Consider the following 8078-nt stretch of genomic DNA (forward strand, 5'->3'; position numbering starts at 1 on the left):
GTCTTCAGTATGGTGGTGGCTTTCGTGGGATGTGTGTGTGTGTGTGTGTGTGTGTGTGTGTGTGTGTGTGTGTGCCTCGGCCCGGGAAGTCGCCTTGGTAACTCGATACAGATCTTCCATCTTGACGCGACCGAAAGTGAAGGGAATATGTTTACGACGGAGGGCGCGCCAGTGACTTGTGGAGGGCGTGGATTAGTTCGTTTATTAAGACTCAAGAGTTTCGAGCGGCCGTACCACCACCATGAAGTCTAGAATGTGTTTTTTTTTTGTCCTTTTTTTTCCCATCACTGCTGCTGCTTCTGCTTGTTTCCCTCATTGCTTAAGGTCATTAAGAGATCAGTGCATTCTAAAAACCCCCCACCCCCCTTCCCCACCACCCCGTCATTTACATCATATACCTCAACGTGTTTACTGCCAGTTTGTAAAACATCGTCTTATCGAGGTTGAATAAGGTCATCCCTTATCTGCCAGCTTGCAGCTGTGGATGTACGTGTTCAAGTCTCTTGTCTTATCTTCACGTTGCAGCGTCGTAAGGTGCGCGAATTTGGGTATATGACAACACCCCTGTTGTTGACGATGTCGCGCACGAGAGTAAAAGAGACTTGGGGGGGCCCCCAAGACTGGTCGTTCCCCCCTCGCGGCACACCGCTCGTCACCCACAACCACACCGAGGCTCTCCACCTCGCAACCTCTTTGTTTGGAGGCCGTGTGAACCCAGGGGGGGGTCAAGCCGCCGAAGCACGACGCCAAACCTTTTGACAAGTAGCCTTTGATGATGGACTTTTATTCCGCTCTGTGGCCACCCGAGACACTGATTGCAATCACGTTAGACATCAAGTCACTATGGGTCCTGACGCGATGGACGACTGCGTCGAAGGCAACTGCAGCGAATCATCGGTTCGAGGGAGGTTCCCGTGGAGGATGTACGGTGTGTCGTCTCTTGCGAGTCTTACTTGACACACAGTGCGACCAGCGAGGCCAAGTGGTCGGGTGCTGGAGCGCCGAGCGGGGAGCCCTACCGTAGGAGGTGGGAGAACGGTGGCTTTGGTAAAAGTGCTGACGTGTGTGTGTGTGTGTGTGTGTGTGTGTGTGTGTGTGTTTGTGTGTGTGTCGACCCCATGCTGGTGTTTGTAACCGGACTCCTGTTTGCTCATTATGTTGTTGTAACCATCTCGCGTAACCAATGCTGATGAGTTTTTGGACCATCATTTTATAAGTGCTTCTGTAAATTATCGTGATGCTTCATCCTTACACACACACACACACACACACACACACACACACACACGCTGATGATGGTTTACAAGTCCCGTGGTACCGACGTGGGTCATCGTCACTGTCGTGGGGAGTTGGTTTATGCGGTCGTACCTCGTGAAGGTGTGCTGTCGCGCCGCGCGCGCAGGTCGTGGAAAGTGAGCACACGGAAGGAGGAGGAGGAGGAGGAGGGTGTTGGCACAGCCTCACACACAGAGGGCTCCACCGCAACACAGATGCTGGGGAGGAGACTCGCCACCGCCCTATGCCTGTGCTTGGGTCACCACTGTATGGCTGTGCTTGGATCACCGCTGTATGGCTGTGCTTCCAATCGGCTATTATACATATGTTGTTAACCTTTCCCGTCTCGATGGCACGACTTACTGGGCCACGACGGCACGACCCCCTTTGGTTATGCACTGGCCCCCGTAGCTGGACTGTTTGATTGAAGTCTCGGGTCAAGAGACCAGGCCGTCGTATGACGCTCCAGTGTTGTAAGACTGGCGGGATTATGCAAGACTGTCCCGTTTGACCATCCATCCTCTCTCCTGGAGGTGAGGTCCTGGGCAGGCAGACCTGGGGGAAATAGACCACGTAGTCCGCGCCTCACGCCAGGGGGGAAAAAAAACACACGAAACTAAGATTTCTCGGGTCCTGCCGATGGCTCCATGGAATCCTGGACTGGTGTGGCTTCCAGAGTTTTGTTTTTATTATTGTATACGTGTTTAGTAAGACCCGAGCAGCCTCTCTCTCTCTCTCTCTCTCTCTCTCTCTCTCTCTCTCTCTCTCTCTCTCTCTCTCTCTCTGGGAGGATCGTCCGTTAGGTCTTTTCCATTGTTTTCTTTTTTCTTTCCTTTTCTTTTAATAACAAAAAGAAACACATCGCGAACCCTCAGGTAACCTTATGATATGATATGGCATGACCGAGGCGAGGCAAGCCTAGCGTTCTACGAAGTAGCGTTCTACGAAGTCACGGCGACAGACGGGAGTTCAGCTAACTGTAACCAAACACGTCCATTGATCATTTGTTCGTCGATAGTTATCGAGTTGTTTTCGCCTGTCTCCCCCACAATGCGTCATATGTGATTTTTTTATTTTCTATTTTTAGTTTTGAGACTTTTTCTGGAGCAGGTGTTTAGTTGTTGTGTGGTGTGGTGTGGTGTTGAGCGGAGCTTCGTCGTGTGAATGGTTGGACCTCACGTTTAAGAGCTGTGGACCTCGGGTTCCTGTATGTGGATGACGAGGTCCATAGCCATCCTCGCTCGCTCGCTGGAACCGATACCTTCTCCCACCACCCAATTTGCTGTTATTTGACCCCCTTCCCACCCTCTCTTTCTACCCTCCCTCCCTCCTTCCCCACCCGGTACAGTTCATTTGTTGGTTATTCTCCCTCCTCGTCCCTTAGTTGGTAGGGTGGTTTGGCTCCATGCCCGTCGACACCTCCTCACCTCACCAACCATTAGTCGGGCATTCCTGGACACCCGAAGGTGTTCAGGGTAAGTCTTTTGAAGACCGTACACGCTCTCTCGCTCTGTGTGTGTGTGTGTGTGTGTGTATATATATATATGAGGCTCCTGGCATCTGTCTTCTGGGAAGAGAGATGATTCTCTCTCTCTCTCTCTCTCTCTCTCTCTCTCTCTCTCTCTCTCTCTCTCTCTCTCTCTCTCTCTCTGAGAAAAAAAGAGATTGGCGTGCGTGCTTCACCCCGCAGTTATCCTGGTGGAGACTGTAGCCCCAGCCCAGGTGCTTGATGTTGCTTTTTATTTTTTATATATATATACAATTGTTGCGTGGCGACTGTGTGTGTGTGTGTGTGTGTGTGTGTGGGTGGGTTTAACGGAGAGAGAGAGAGAGAGAGAGAGAGAGAGAGAGAGAGAGAGAGAGAGAGAGAGAGAGAGAGATGCTCGGTGTTCCACCGTGTCCAGTGTGTTGGAGGGACGGGTTTCATGGTGATAGCAGACGAGGAGGAGGAGGAGGAGGGAGACGTGTGTAAAGGCCCGCCATTCTCCATACCGTCTCCTCCATTTGTTGTGACTGGAAGCTCCTGGATGCGGCGCTCCACCCAGTGTCACGCCTTGGCTCCACCCAGTGTCACGCCTTGGCTCCACCCAGTGTCACGCCTTGGCTCCACCCAGTGTCACGCCTTGGCTCCACCCAGTGTCACGCCTTGGCACCACCAAGTGTCACGCCTTGGCTCCACCCAGTGTCACGCCTTGGCTCCACCCAGTGTCACGCCTTGGCTCCACCCAGTGTCACGCCTTGGCTCCACCCAGTGTCACGCCTTGGCACCACCCAGTGTCACGCCTTGGCTCCACCCAGTGTCACGCCTTGGCTCCACCCAGTGTCACGCCTTGGCTCCACCCAGTGTCACGCCTTGGCTCCACCCAGTGTCACGCCTTGGCTCCACCCAGTGTCACGCCTTGGCTCCACTCAGTGTCATGCCTTGGCTCCACCCAGTGTCACGCCTTGGCTCCACCCAGTGTCACGCCTTGGCTCCACCCAGTGTCACGCCTTGGCTCCACCCAGTGTCACGCCTTGGCTCCACCCAGTGTCACGCCTTGGCTCCACCCAGTGTCACGCCTTGGCTCCACCCAGTGTCACGCCTTGGCTCCACCCAGTGTCACGCCTTGGCTCCACCCAGTGTCACGCCTTGGCTCCACCCAGTGTCATGCCTTGGCTCCACCCAGTGTCATGCCTTGGCTCCACCCAGTGTCATGCCTTGGCTCCACCCAGTGTCATGCCTTGGCTCCACCCAGTGTCATGCCTTGGCTCCACCCAGTGTCTCCCTCATCATGCCTTGCCATTATTATTACCCCCCCCCCCCAGCCTTCAACTAGAGGTGACCCCACCCTCCCGCTCCTCCCCCTTACGTACGCACGTACGCCAGAGAGTTGCCGAGAGGCAGGTGCCGTAACGCGTAGCTACGCCCATTGCAGTGAATTGTTAGAGCTAACACGAAGAGCAAGTCGTTTGCGTTGCTGTTTAAGTAGCCGAGTGTCGTTTGTGAGGTGGTGCGTTAGTGGACCGATGGCCAGCGGCCTGTGCGTGGTAGGGGCGAGGCAGAGACACCAGACGCCCCTACGTGGAGCTAAGGAGCAGAACCTGACAGCCGCCGAAGTGTTGGCTCACTGCGTAGCCTTCGCTCCAACCCTCCCGATGCGCAGGCAGATGGTGCCGGTAATATGGACACCCACCTGGCCGGTGGCTGCCTACCACCTGAGAGAGAGAGAGAGAGAGAGAGAGAGAGAGAGAGAGAGAGAGAGAGAGAGAGAGAGAGAGAGGCAGGAGGAGGTGCCCCACGACGTATCCACGTTACAGCAGAAAGACATTGTGGGAATATTTTAGTTTCAACTTCCGTTTTTTTCCCACTCAATTACTGGTATGGGGACAGGTGTGTGTGTCTGTGTGTGTGTGTGTGTCTGTGTGTGTGTGTGTGTGTGGAGGGTTTAGTGTGGTGTGGAGAGAGTGTCGAAGTGGTTTAGAGAGAGAGAGAGAGAGAGAGAGAGAGAGAGAGAGAGAGAGAGAGAGAGAGAGAGAGAGGGCGAGCGAGAGAGGGTGGCGTGCATATCGACCCGGCCAAGGCAGACAGACACGGGCCGGCTGGCGGGCTGGCTAGCTAGGTGGCTGGCTGGCTGTCTGGCTAGCTAGGTGGCTGGTTAGCTAGCGAGGTGGCTGGCTGGTTAGGTGTCTGGCTGGCTGGCTGGTATTGGCTGTTCCCGCCACGCCCGTCATGACCCTACCACACCCCCTTGACCACGGACGGAGCTGCCACCACCGCCACAGAGAGTGCCACCAGCTCTCGGCCTAGGTCGTGTCGCACTGTGGTGGTGGTGACGATTGGGGTGGGGTGAGAGGGGGAGAGAGAGAGGGTGTGGGTGGGGTTTGGGGTGGGTGGCTCAGAAGCCGTGCTGCGAGGCAGTGTGGTGGTGGTGGTGGATATCGGTTCGGTCAGCCACAGTTAGGGGAGAGAGAGAGAGAGAGAGATAGAGAGAGAGAGAGAGAGAGAGGCGATATGCAACCTGCAGTATGACAAGAACACACGCCCTGTCGGCTGCTGCATGTGTGTGTGTGTGTGTGTGTGTGTGTGTGTGTGTGTTGTTTGGGGGGATGATGGAGGGAGTGTGGTGGGCAACAAAGGGTTAACTGTGGGATTTTCCGTGGCGGATGGGTGCCATATACCTCCCCGGTGCACCTGCGGATGGGCAGGCGCGGGCGCGCAAGTCGAGGCTCACACTACATACCCACCCCTTCAACCTCAAGTCTCTTCCTATCCATCCTCCTGCATGTACCATCTCAACCCCCCCCCCCCCTCTCTCTCTCTCTCTCTCTCTCTCTTCCCTTCACCACCCCCTTCACTCTCCTACCCCTTCCTCCCCCTTTCTTTCCCCTCCAATCACCTCAGCAGTGTTTCCCTTTGTGTTCTCAACCAGTTCTCCAACAGATTGTAGATACCAGTTGTGTTTTACCGTTCAGATGATTCGAAGTTGTGATATGTGGCTGTGTCGTGGAGGGGTATGTGGAGCGTATGTAATCTGTGGCCTGTGTCGAGGAGGGTGGGTGGAGCGTATGTGATCTAGTGGGTGTGTACGAGGAGGGTGTCTGTTGAGCGTATGTGGAGTCCTGTGGCTGTGTCGTGGAGTGTTTGGAAGCGTATATGTGACCTGAGACGTGTCGTGGAGGGTCTGTGGAGCGTATGTTATCCTGTGGCTGATGTCGAGAGGTCCGTTGAGGCCGTATGTGATCTTTGGCTGTGTCGAGGAGGTCCTGTTGATCGTATAGTGGTCTGGTGGCTGTGTCCCCGTGGAGGTGTGTGGAGCGTATGTGACCAGAGACTGTGTCGTGGTAGGGTCTGTGGAGCGTATGTGATCTGTGGGTGTTGTCGAGGAGGTCCGTGGAGCGTATGTGATCTTTGGGGTGTGTCGAGGAGGGGCTGTGGAGCGATTGATCTGTGGCTGTGTCCGTGGAGGCTGTTGAGCGTAATGTTGATCTGTGGCCCTGGTGTCCGAGGAGGGTCCGTGAGCGTATTGATCTTCGGCTTTGTCGAGAGGGAGTCTGTGGAGCGTATTGATATGTTGGCTGTGTCGTGGAGGTTGCGAGCGTATGTGATCTGTGCTGTGTCCGAGGAGGTCCTGTGAGCGTAGGAATCATGTGGCTGTGTCCGTGAGGGTCCATGGAGCGTATCCCCTATGGTGACTTATCGTCGCCGCTGGGACAAAACCGGAACGCGACCTAACATTAACACGCCGATGACTTGTCCTCTGGTCGTATCTCCAACATCTGTCTACCGTTTTTGGGGCACGTTCACAACCAAAGAGTGATACATCGTACCGTGATCATTTGCCCTAACTCCTCCCTGTGGCCCTTCTGTACTCCTCATATTTTTCTTTTCCAGTTGTTAGTACTTGTGTCCTAATTCAGAACCCGCCTCCTAACCCGGTGTGTGGTGTGGTGTGTGTTGTGTGTGTTGTGGTGCGACCGGACTCACCCCAAGAGGTTGCACCGCAAAATGTAAAGTCAGCCCAGTAAGTCCTGTGTCATGGATAATACATTCAATAAGGAACTTTTTTTTTTTATTACCAAAGTAAATCCACAGTAATCACTCCTGGAATTGGCGCAGCCTTTGGCGCGGGACCCCCCCCCCCCTACCGAAGAGAGAGAAGAGAGAGAGAGAGAGAGAGAGATAGAGATGGGGCCTTGAATTTGGGCATTCATTTGACCCTGACGCGTGGGCAAACTTTAGAATGAAAGAGAGAGAGAGAATCCAGGCTCAGCAGTTTGGTGTGACCAAGTGTGGTGTGTGTGTGTGTGTGTGTTGTGTGTGTGTGGTAAGAGGACCTGGAAACCATCATGAGATATACAGGAAATGAGTCCATACGGTTTACTGTGTGGCCTGCCCAGCACCGGCAACCCGGGGGATGGGTCTGTCCACCGCTGGGAGTCGTAACCGAAAATGTACTAGGAGAACGCTTTGTCTGTCGCGTTAGGTCCTATAAGATAGTCCCACGTTTGTGTTTCCTCCTCCTCCTCCTCCTCTTCTCCTTCCTTCTCCTTCTCCGCCCTCCCCTATTTAGCCCATATAAAAAACTGGAAAGAACGTAAGACCTGTAGCTTGGACATTTCTGTGTTACGACACTACAAAGACGGAGGGATAGAAAAGGTTTTACCATTGGAACGTAACCGGCTGATGATGAGAAGAATATTCCTTTCGTTGGTTTCATGGCGCTTGAAAGATGATGTTTTTGATGCTTTCCAGAGGGAGGGAGGGGTCGTCCTCGCCACCCTGTTTTTATTTTTACACCCCCCCCTTCAGTAACTCCTGTAATACTGGCAAACTAACTCCAGATACGCCGTGCGTACCTCACTAGTAATTAATTAGACTGGAGATTGCTTTGGGAGTGATTTTGATCGAGTCTAGTGCTTTACAAGTTCCAAGAATGTCCAGTCCCAGCGTTGTATAAATCGCTGTATCGGGGCTGTGGTGTTGTGTGTGTGTGTGTGTGATCATCGTGTAAGACTAGACCAGTACTAGCTCACTGTGACACTGTGACCGGGCTGTCCGACCTGTTACTGTACCCAAGTTTTTTTATTCGTGGCGCCCCCTCTTTTAAGGGGGTGTTCGACCTATGCCACTGGTTAAACCATGGACCTGTTTCATCTCTGGCTATTTTACCATCTGCCCGTTGCTGTCTCGACACCTTACAAGGTGTGTGTTGTGTGGAGTGTGTGTGGTGTGTGTGTGTGTGTGAGTTTCCCCTGGCCCCCCCTTTTTTTCCCCTGCTTACAAAGATTCTGGTGATTTTTGACTTGGGTTACTCGCGATGTTG

At 53.7% G+C, this 8078-nt stretch overlaps 1 protein-coding gene across 5 annotated transcripts in view; it reads left to right on the plus strand.

Annotated features, from left to right (window-relative positions):
* The window catches only part of Gbeta13F (guanine nucleotide-binding protein subunit beta-1), a 158463-nt gene that overhangs the window by 106013 nt on the left and 44372 nt on the right, over nt 1–8078 (plus strand). The gene's annotated exons all lie outside the window — the stretch shown is intronic.

This window comes from Panulirus ornatus, chromosome 20, assembly GCF_036320965.1.
Source record: "Panulirus ornatus isolate Po-2019 chromosome 20, ASM3632096v1, whole genome shotgun sequence".
NCBI lineage: Eukaryota > Metazoa > Arthropoda > Malacostraca > Decapoda > Palinuridae > Panulirus > Panulirus ornatus.